Source organism: Neofelis nebulosa, chromosome 3 (assembly GCF_028018385.1).
Source record: "Neofelis nebulosa isolate mNeoNeb1 chromosome 3, mNeoNeb1.pri, whole genome shotgun sequence".
Classification (NCBI taxonomy): Eukaryota; Metazoa; Chordata; class Mammalia; order Carnivora; family Felidae; genus Neofelis; species Neofelis nebulosa.
The window spans coordinates 111090508-111102600 of NC_080784.1; the positions used below are offsets into that span (position 1 = coordinate 111090508).

At 37.7% G+C, this 12093-nt stretch overlaps 1 pseudogene; it reads left to right on the top strand.

The window, feature by feature from the left end:
• Positions 1-276: 276 nt before the first annotated feature.
• Positions 277-1044, top strand: LOC131506149 (cytochrome b-c1 complex subunit 7-like; annotated as a pseudogene).
• The last annotated feature ends 11049 nt before the right edge of the window (positions 1045-12093 follow it).

A 12093-nucleotide genomic window follows, 5' to 3' on the forward strand; every position in this document is an offset into this window, starting at 1 on the left:
GGAAGAGGTAAGTTTAATACCCTTTGAATGAGAACAGATGGTTCAAGGTCTATCTAATTCCCTTTAACTTCCAAGGCTTGTCCTTTAACCCAGGTGCCAGTAACGTTTTCTCAGAAAGCTCTAAGCGTGCAGAACCATGAAAATATCCACTTCTTGACAAGGGTCAGTGGTTTCCTGTGTCTGAATGTTGGAGCAGGATTGACCACAACTAGGTAGAAGGGAATCTTCTAGGGTGAGGGAAGGATTTTAAACTGAATTGTGGGGTCTTGGGTCAAAATGGGGAGCAGGGCTGCTGTTGCAGCATCAAGCCGGTGGCTGGAGGGTATATGAAAATGGTGTTACAGTGCTGCAGGGTTCAATAAACTGGGGTTGTGTTACCATATGAGCATGATGATGTGAAAGAGGCCATAAGGCTTCCTGAGAACCTGTATAACAACAGGTGTTTCGCATTAAGAGAACAGTGGATCCGAATGCAAGGCAGCAAGCAGATTTTACCTAAAGAGCAGTGGACAGGGGCACCTGGGTGGCTCAGTCAGTTGAGCGTCTGACTTTGGCTCAGGTCCTGATCTCATGGTTCCTGGATTCAGGCCCCATGACAGGCTCTGTGCTGACAGCTCAGAGCCTGGAACCTGTTTCGGATTCTGTTTCTCTCTCTGCCCCTCCCCCACTTATGCTCTGTCTCTGTCTCTCTAAAATGAATAAACGTTAAAAGTAATAATAATAAGGGGAGCCTGGGTGGCTCAGTCATTTAAGTGTCTGACTTCAGCTCAGGTCATGATCTGGCGGTTCATGGGTTCAGGCTCTGTGCTGACAGCTCAGAGCCTGGAGCCTGCTTTGGATTCTGTGTCTCCCTCTCTCCCTGCCCGTCCCCCACTCTCACTCTCTCTCTCTCAAAAATAAAAGAACATTAAAATTTTTTTAAAGTAATAATAATAAAGGAAAGAACAGTGGAGAAAATATGAACAGGATAAATTCTATCTTGAACCCTATCTGAAAGAAGTCACTTGGCAAAGAAAAGAGAGGGAAGAATGGGCAAAGGAATAATCATGCTGAAATCTGTGGTTGCAGCTCTCCTCAAATATTTTTAAGAAGTTGGGTAGACCTGAAATGTACAATTTAGAAATATTTGAGCTGCAAATGTACTACTTTAAATAAATGTCTCTTGTAATTTTTAAGAATTAAACTGAAAAATTTTAATAAAGAAGTTGAATTGTGGGGATGATTTCACAACTCATTATGTACTAAAACTCAGTGGGGCCCCTGGGTGCCTCAGTCGGTTAAGTGTCCGACTTCAGTTCAGGTCATGATCTCACGGTTTGTGGGTTCGAGCCCCGCATCAGGCTCTGTGCTGACAGCTCAGAGCCTGGAGCCTGCTTCGGATTCTCTGTCTCCCTTTCTCTCTCTCTCTGTGCCTCTCCTGCTCACTCTCCCTCCCTCTCTCTCTCTTAAATAAATAAACATTAAAAAAATTTTTTTTTAAATCGCTGAACTGTATACTTGAGATGGGGAAACTAAAGGGACCCCATGAAAGACTTTTTTGGCCGCGTCTCTTCCTCCTAGGACCTGCATCCCCGCCTTACACATGCTTTAATGTGTCTCCTTATAAAGGCCAAGGAATTCATGATTTCTTTGGAGTCTTCCAGCACAATAGATAGCATCTCAGGAGTGACTGGACCAGGCCATTTTTCCAAGACCACTCAATACAGACACCTTGACACGAAGACCCCTGGTGTGATAGGAAAAGATAAGATAAAATAGGCAGAGTGGGAGAGGATAGGTCTGGAAGTCCCTGGGGGGAAAAAGACATATTTTGGAACAATGCTGGGAGTGTCTGACCGCAGCAAACCCCCTCAGGGTAATGTTCCTCTTAAGAATGTAACCTACCCCACCTTTCCCCACCCCCTCAGTTTTCCCTCAGGAATTTGACAAAAGACCTAAGTATGGCCATAGACCACCCCTCATATGATGGAAATGAGCCAATCAGGAATAGACAACCCAGCACCTAGAGTTATCCAGTCAATAAAGATAGAACCTGAGAAGGAACAAGGGGGAAGGAAGAGGGGGTGTATGTGGCTGCCAGAACTTTACAAAACAAGGACCTTGGCTATTATTGGTGGGCGTTCACTTTTGAATGTCCTCTCTCTGTAAAGAGACCTTTCCTACTATTCCTCCTTTCTAATTTATACTCTAATAAACTTTTGCCTGCTGCTCTTTTTATTTTATGGCCATGTCTTCAATCTTCAAAGTGGCAAGACCAGGAATCCCAGGTATTGAGATAAAAACCTGCAACACTGGCTCCAGGGCATAAGTGACATGGAGAACACCTTGTTTTGACCAGTTCCTGGGAGGACACGTACACCAGACTGCCATCCTCATTAAAAACCCCAGACAACAAGCAAAGACAGTCTGTCCTTTCCAAGTGTCCCGGATGCTCTGTCTGCTCTCCCTATATCTTCAATAAACTCTGCTTTCACTTCCTCTCAGCTCCACTTTTGATTTCTATCCTGTGAGAAGCCAAGGACCCCCTTGGCTGGTCCTGTGGGACCCCCTCTGGGTCCTCGGAGCTGGCCTGCCTACATCACACTTACCGTGGACAAATTGTGGGTATGTGAATTATTCCTCAATAAAGCTATTAAATGCAAGACATACATCAGGAGGATTATTTATAACAAATATAACTTAACAAAAGATCAGTATCCAGAATAGATAATGAGCTCAATAAGAAAAGAGAAAAGGTCCCTCACAAAAGATGACACACTCAAATAGCCAATAAAGATTTAAAAGTGTGCTCAAAATCGTTAGGCATTAGGGAAATACAAAATCATAATTCTATACCATTACACACCCACAAAAAAGGCTAAAATGAAAAAGACAAAACCAAATGTTGGTGAATATCTAGAACAATGAGGTGAGAGCGTTCATGGGAGTATACATTTATGCAACTGTGTTAGAAAAAGCTTTGATCATATCAATGAAAGTTGAACACATATATATCCTTATGACCCAGAAATCTCACTCCTGGGTATATACCCAAGAGAAATGTTTATATATGGTCATCAAAAGTCATACAAAGGGATATAACGTTATTCATAGTAGGTCAACACTAAACACCCTAAATATCCATCAACAATAGAATGAATAAATTATGGTATACCCACAAAAAGAGAACACTTCCCTTCTTCTACTCTTACCAATGCTTCTGACACCAGATATGTGGGATTTTCCACACCAAGCAATTGGCGAACACCAACTGGGTATCCTCCAATTTAACTCAGGTCTGACACAAACTGCCTGGAGTTAGCACAGATTCCACAGGCTGAGGGCTCTCTCCCACAGGACTGCCCTTCCCCCACTTCTGACTCTAATCAGATCCAGGCCTCCTGTACTACTGACTGGTGGCAAACAATGGGGGATCCCCATGACTCCCTCTTAGAGTTTTGATACTTTACTGGAATAGCTTACAGAACTCGGGAAAACAATTTTCTTACTAGATTACTGGCTTACTATAAAAGAAAGCCATTCAAAAACAGCCACACAGAAAAGATACTCGTAGGGCAAAGTGTGGGGAAGGGCATGAAGCTTGCATGCTTTCTCTGAGTAAACCATACCTCCAGCACCTTCACGTGTTCAGCATCCCAGAAGCTCTCTGAGTCCCGTAGGTTAGGTGTTTTTTATTTGTTTTTTTTTGTTTTTTAATGTAGGCTTTATTACATAAACATGATGGATTAAATCATTGGCCATTAGTGATTAAGTAAACTTCCAACCCATCACCTCTCCCTAGAGGTAGGGAGGTGGGGCTGAAAGTTCCACTAATAATATGGTTGGGTCCCCCAACCCCCATTCCCTAATCCTTAGGCGCTTTCCAAAAATCACCCCATTAACATAAATTCAGGTGTGGTTGAGAGGGACCTATTATGAACCACAAGCAATGCTCCTTTCACCTTTTGGCTCTGGAGCTATTTCAGAAGCCAGGGACAAGAACTAGATATTACAACACAAGATGTTCTTATGGCTTTTATCACTTTGGAAAAAATAAGGGTTTGAGGAGCTCTGTTCATAAGCTTGAAGGAAGACCAAGATATATTTTTCTGATTAAATCAATGTCGCATCCATATTATGAAATGCTATTTCATCGAGGGGGGCGTGTTGGTTGATTACTGGAAGGGGCATAAGTAGAGTTTCTGGGGTTCCATTAATATTTTTTAACTTGATGCTGCTTATGGGAGTATGTTCACTTTCTACAGATTTATTAAGCTACTCTTTTATGGTTTGTGTACTTTTATGTATTTGTTATACTTCTCACCAATCCCACCACTACCAAAGTCCACTATATATGTAGAGTCTACTACATATATCTGCTCTCTTTCTTTCTCTCTAATAGGTATATATAATAGGCGTGTTTACTGTACTCACCCTACCTATGACACAGCAATTCTACTCCCAGATATTTACTCAAATCCAGGGATGAAACTTGTCTTGCACACTGTGGTATACATGTAACACTGAATGCAGAACAACAACAAAAAAAAGGCCTAATATACTCACTGAATATTTTGATCACTTTTTTTTTTTTTTACCGTGTTAACCAGCATGCAGAGATTAAGTGGGACCTAAATAAAGATCACACCTGTTACATTATAGATGACTGCCACCAGGTGTCGTGCTAACAGGTTTCTTTCAACTGATTGAAGCGGTAACTAATTTTATTATTTTTAATTATTCAAATCCAAATCCTTTAAAATTAAGTCATAAAACTAGGGCAATGTGAAGAATCATATTGAGTGACAAGTGCAATTATATCCATATGTGTACTTCATTCTCAACTGATTCATGTTTAATAATCGCAGATCAAATTCAATTCTAATCAAAATTACTAATAAATAGAAATTTGAAATAAAGAGCCATATGCATGGCTGATTAAATGATACTCTACTGAGAAGATATTAATTCTCCTTGAATCCCCCTCTATTGTTCTCATGTTTTCAGTGACTGTTGCATTTCCCAGCCCTGCTCCCCTCCACCCCACCCCCACTTCCTCTGCCTGTTTGTCTATCCCCCCACTCCTCTTTGGCTCTTTTCTCTTTCTCACATTTACCTTTCCTTCTCCACCTTTCAGGAAATATAACCTGTTTAAAATTGAAGAAACTTGGGGCACCTGGGTGGCTCAATCGTTTGAACGTCCTCCTTCAACTCAGGTCCTGATCCCAGTGTCATGACTTCTAGCCCACACCAGGGTCCTCTGTCAGCACAGAGCTCCCTTCAGATCCTCTGTCCCCTTCTCTCTCTGTTCCTCTAGCACTTGCACACACACACACACACACACACACACACACACACTCTCTCTCTCTCTCTCTCAAAAAATGAATAAACAATAACAACAAAAAAACTAAAGAAACTTACTTGTTGGGATTCAACATCAACTCCTGTTAGTTCTGTGCACCTATCTTTCAAAGTCTTTGAGCAAGTTTTCATATGAGGATCAATTGTTCCAAATAGCCACCTATGTTCCATCCTAATCTAAAAGTGAAAAAGACTATTGGTCTCAAATTTGTATTTTACCTACAGTCAAAGAAAATGATCATATTTCAACAATAGAGAACTTTATTTACTGTTACCAGATTCTTAAGTATCTTTGTTTATCTATTTGTATGTTTAATTATAATCACATGTTTGCTTGATTATGGTTCCCAGAACTAATTACAACTATTATTGGCTGTTAAATAAGAAAATGTATTTGCAACTCAAAAATTTGTCTTGTTATATTTCCTGGTGGAGAAAGGCATGTGTACTGACAGGATGTTAATTAATTTTAAGTGGATTCGATTGTGAATTATTAGTATTTGTATCATTTTCTGTTTGCCTGAATTAATATTTTTATGTATATGATCATTTTGTAAATAAAATTGATGTATGATTTAATTTTAAATACTTTTGAACAATAAAATGAATCACCATTTTCTATTAAACTGCATTAATCTGTTCAAGCAAGAAAGTTTATTAAATTATATTCTACTAACCTTCAGCATTGATGAACTTGTCAATTACCGAACTTATGCTGGTTGTAGGATAATTTTAGCAAAATATACTTTGAATTATTCTAAATTGTCTTAGGTTCACTGATAAATTAACAAAACAATAGCTATTTTATGAGCTACCTAATTCAGTCTCTAAATTTGATCCATTTCTATTAAAAACAAAGTTATAGTTGCAATAAACTTCAGGTTATTAACACATTATATTCCTCCTTTTCCCTCTAAACATCATTTGACCAATTTTTTCTACCATGAATTATTCTGTTTCCTTTACAATTCTTACATATATCTTGGTTTTTTTTTTTTTTTTGTCAAAATGAAAATGTTCTAATTTTCTCATAACTTGTTAATGCTAATTTACTCCATAATTTATTTGCCCTTTACAGCATCTTTCTCTTGACATTTATCTTAAAATGTCTTTGTAAGCAGCCAGTTACTGAGCTGAAGCATTTCATTAGCTGATTTGGATGCTGTACATTGCTCATGAAATACTGCCAAGTAGATCCTTGGACATTTTCCTGTCATTGCTTGCCTTTTCTCTTATACTAAAAAGTATCATGTACACTATTTACATGCAAAATATACATTTCTGAAATCTGACTTCCAAAGTCTATTTATTATCTCAACTTTAAGGAATGAAGGAATTTAAACACATGGATTTCAACTATTGTTCAAATGTACTAACATCTCTTTATCTTAGGAAATGTGCTATTATTGTTATTATTTACTCTCTCTTTTGAGAACCTTGAAGTATACTTTAAGATACAAGTGTACCTTATAAATAATGAGCAATAGGGTCAAAGTTGCCAGACTATATCCATTCACTCCATTCTCACCTCACATTCACAGCATGTGTCATTTTTAAAATTCTCCAGGAGTCAAAAATGAACAGTATTCCTGAATGAACTTCCTATAATTGTGTGTGAAAAAAGAGAGAGTGACTGTTTTATAAAAATATCAATAACTTCATTTCATTTCCTTTTACCCGCTTTCTCTGGGCGAGACAACCAATATTGATATTTCTCTGAGCCAGACAACCAAACCTGATATATAAGTGGAAGAAAAATAGGTAGCTAGAGGCTTCACATTGCTAGGTGTATATCCTCTACAGAGAAAAAAAAATTTACCACTTAAATCCAGATCTTTTATTTCTTTCTTTCTTCCAAGATACGAAACATGAGAACTTTGTAGGAAAATTGTTCTCTTCAACCAGCCACGTTGTACTTATTTTTCTACAAAAAGAAAGTTGGACTAAATCAAAGCAAGACAGCAAAAGGCGAAATTGATTTTTCACAAATCATAATGTTTGAAACTAAATGCCACTGATTCCCTTGAGCTTGACACATTACTTTTGAGTCTCATCTGAGTCTCACATTATGCTTTGGCTGTAGGTGGTTAACAGCAACAAATGATAAAAAGCCTGAAATCAATCAAATGATGAACTCAACCAATCTTCTCTCAATACCTCACACCTCCTCTTCTGGAAAGATTCACAGCCAGGGGATGCTGCTATTGCTATTTGTTTATAAAAATATGAAGTGATGTGTGCATAATTACAAATAATAATGCAATATTACTATTACTACTGATAATAGACATATACTATGATTTATTATGGTTAATAATAGAGGTATAATTACTAAGAAGTATCTTTAAACATATATCATTGTTAAACACGTAAGAGGAATTAGCTTAAGTTTAATTAAAGCTCGGGAATAGATTAAAATGTTTTTTAAACTGCCTTAGGTGTCTTTAAAGCAAACCTAGGTCAACAGATGAAATTTAGAGAGGTAAATGTCAGGTCAATATAAGCAAGAACTTTCTAGCAATTAATGCTGCCTTCAGTGGAATATGGCAGACATAGAAGTCTACCTGTGTTTCCTGTTATTGAAAGAAATATAACAGAAGGGGAATCACTAAATGGGAGGGACATATCCAGACTCTGTGGGTTAATGACAGCCAGGAGATTTGCCCACAGCCCAAACTGCTACAACACTTTGGGTCCAAAGCCACCTTCCTTAGGCACCCAGAAAAATGAGCTCCCGCTGTTCTCCAGTCCCATGTTCCTTCCCAGTGGGTATACTAACTGGGCTCAACTTCTCTCTTTAGAACATCACTCAAATTTTCTCTCTTATGCCTTCATCTTTTGTCAATGGCATAAACCTGTCCCAAATTCTTTTCCAAACCTATCTCCAAGGGAGATAGGGCCACTCTAATTATGATTTACTTCATAGTCAATATGTCTTAGCATAATAAGACACTCCTGTTGCCAAGGGCAACCTAAATGCACAATTGTTTCCTTAAAACCTACACTACCTTGTCAAATTCCCTCTGCATCCTTGTCTGGCCTCACTTTTGTGTGATTAAAATGTAAGCATTCTGCAGTTTCCCCCTTCTAATTTTGCCTGTTTTTCACAAGGTGTTGATCTTTCCTTTGATTCACTGACATTTAATTTTTATTAATTAATTCAAATACATTTCACCACATTAAAAACAAGATTTTTTCCATCTTTTACATATGTTTCTCTCAAATATTTCATCTCCATTAGAAAAAATGAAGACAGAAACTTTAAAATCTGTATTTTAAAAACCTATACTGGAAACCTACATAAGCATTACAATCACTTTTTTTTTTTTTTTAACGTTTATTTATTTTTGAGACAGAGAGAGACAGAGCAGGAACGGGGGAGGGTCAGAGAGAGGGGGAGACACAGAATCGGAAGCAGGCTCCAGGCTCTGAGCCATCGGCCCAGAGCCCGACGCGGGGCTCGAACTCACGGACCGCGAGATCGTGACCTGAGCCGAAGTCGGACGCCCAACCGACTGAGCCACCCAGGCGCCCCTTTTTTTTTTTTTTTTAATTTTTTTTTTAACGTTTATTTATTTTTGAGACAGAGAGAGACAGAGCATGAACGGGGGAGGGTCAGAGAGAGGGGGAGACACAGAATCGGAAGCAGGCTCCAGGCTCTGAGCCATCGGCCCAGAGCCCGATACAATCACTTTTTAACTTGTGTACTTTTAGTGTCGTCATGAAATCATGTCTCCTTTAAGATACTAACATGTTCAAATTGACTGCCATCATTTTTCTCCTTTTTAATGTTAAAATTGATATACTGGGCCTCTGTAAGCCCTCTCACAAACTGGCCTCTTTATCTTTTTTCATACTACCTCAGATATTTCTGAAAGCATTTTTATTTTTGATAACATCAAGATATTTTCTAAGTCCATTCTTATTTTCCTGATTTGAAGTGGAGTCAACTATACTTCAAGGAGCCCTCATTACTTTTAGGGAAGAATATTAGAAACCATATGTCGACATTAGATCATACATTAGACTATCCCATGTGATTACAAGAAGCAGAAAGGGTGACACCAGAAGACCCAAGGCATCTGCTTACATTATTAATGCACATTGAATATTGGATTAGAGAAGTATGTTCACAAATAACATAAAGGTTTGCTATTTTAGCTTTTTCAAAAGTAGGGAAATTGGAAAGGGCAAAATAGCTTACAAAAGTGAAATTTTAAACTGATTTTTCTTAGCATAATGAAACAAATCATATGCAACTACTGGAGTTTGCTAGAAAAGAACGGACAATCGGTAACAATAATGTTTGCCAATAAAGAATTCTGCGTTTTCCTCTTGTATATTAAAAACTGGGGGCGCCTGGGTGGCTCAGTCGGTTGAGCAGCCGACTTCGGCTCAGGTCACGATCTCGCGGTCTGTGAGTTCGAGCCCCGCGTCGGGCTCTGTGCTGACAGCTCAGAGCCTGGAGCCTGTTTCGGATTCTGTGTCTCCCTCTCTCTGACCCTCCCCCGTTCCTGCTCTGTCTGTCTCTGTCTCAAAAATAAATAAACATTAAAAAAAATTAAAAAAAAAAAAAACTGAACAATGCAACTTCAGGAACTTTAACTGGAGTTAGTTCCTTTCTATGAATGACAGGACTTTGAAATAGGTGACCTGGGAAAGAGGTCAGGGGGCCTATACTTTCTTATGCTAATCAATTCATTACTTAAAAACAAAAACAAAAACAAAAAACAGAACTGGTAAATGAAGGAACCAAGATCTCAGAAGACAATCCAAACTTTTGTGACTATAATTCACATCTCACAATAAGAACAATTAAGCCCTTGTGTTTTAACCACCTCCTACTGGTTAAAATCTAGACTTCCATCACATCAATTATCTGGCCAAATATCCAGTGGAAATGGGAAAGCTTAAACTAACTTGAAAGAATTTTCATGTATGTTTTCATTTGAATAATATATAATGTAATGGATATTTCCAAAATGAAGTTCCAGAAATACATCCTGAATGTATACTCCATAAAGTAAAACCTTTAAAAATTACATCTTTTTTCAGGATGTGGCTTTGTGGATTTATGAAAAGTATTGCCCTTTGTTTTAATGTCATATGGAAACTTTAGGGACAGACTAATTATTACCAAATTTCATTCAGATGGCAGCCATTTGTATGATGCAGATGTTTGTGATCAAATCTCCCTCAAGAGCTTAAGGTATTACATCAGACAAGAGTTGATTCATAAACTTTAGCTGTGTTTCCAAGAGCTGATGTTTCTCTTATTTACATCAACTAAAGTATTGTTAAATTCATTCATAGGTATATGCTGAGCATTACATCAAAATCTATCTTCATTTTATTATAACTACTTTTTTGCTTATTGATTAGTTTATCAATGGATAAGATTATTGTCATACTTTTTTTAAGGATTTTTTTTTAATGTTTATTTATTTTTGAGAGACAGAGACAGGGGAGGGGCAGAGAGAGAGGGAGACACAGAATCTGAAGCAGGCTCCAGGCTCTGAGCTGTCAGCACAGAGCCTGGTGTAGGCCCAGGAATCATAAGATCTTGACCTGAGCCAAAGTAGATACTCAATCCACTGAGCCACGCAAGTGCCCCAGATTATTGTATACTTCTAAGGTAGGATTCTTTATATTTTTTGTTTGATTGTTTTCTAAAAAAAAAAAACAAAACTGTAATGGTTTTTAAAGATGTTGGATGTGACAGGGATTTGAATAGTTCAACGATATATCATTCTTGAAGGACAAAACCTGAAATTAACTGTTAGTATGAAATCAGTAAGAGTTCTTAAAGAAATAAACATCAAATAGAAAACAAATCCCACTAATATTTGGCCATCAGATGAGAAGGCAAGGACTTGAAGTAGTTTTTCACTAACTTATACTTTTCACTGAATATTCTGTGTGAAAAGAACTTGCCTTTTTCTTGTACTAATTTTTAGAAGACTAGATTAAAATATTTTGCATAGTCACTCAAAAATTATATTATCATTCTACTAAGCCGATTGAGAAATGGAATGGAAATGAGAATAGAAAATGAATTTTCCTTCCAAGTCCAATGTAGTTTAGGACTCAGAATAAGTTTCAAAATTATGAAATTGAATTTATATAGGAAATTAGCCCCCTAAAGTTCTCATGTTGAGTGGCTCTATGTACTATTCATTTTGGACAATTAGGCTAACCAAAGTGCTTTCATACCTATATTTTACATACTTTACCTTCATTGTTTATTTCTAATGCTATTTACGGTTTGATGCTGTCTCCAACAACCACAGTTGTCCATATTTTAAAACTTGATTGTTTTATTACAAACATTACTTTTTACATATAGTGTAGAGAATTCAATGGTCTTCAATGGTGTTTGGGTAACATTTATGCAGAGGTCAATTTTTATCTTTGATGATAAATTTTGTTATTATAACCTGATGCGGTAGCGTACCAATGGAAAACTTTCTTACTGTCCAAGAATTAATGCCTAAGGGTCTATAGTCTGACACCAAGTAACGCAAGTGTATTTTCTTGTTTTCCCAGAATTGGTGCCCAGAAGCACATTCTGATATCAAGTAATTTCAAATTCTAAAATCAAAAACTACCAGCTGTGGGACCAACCACTCTGAAGAGAGGATTTCTGAAAGGCACTATTTCAACACAGCTGGAACCATCCATGTCTCCACTTCCCCTAAACTATACACGAAGAAGGAAGGCTAGAAGTCATCTGTGAAGAGAATGAGAGTTTGT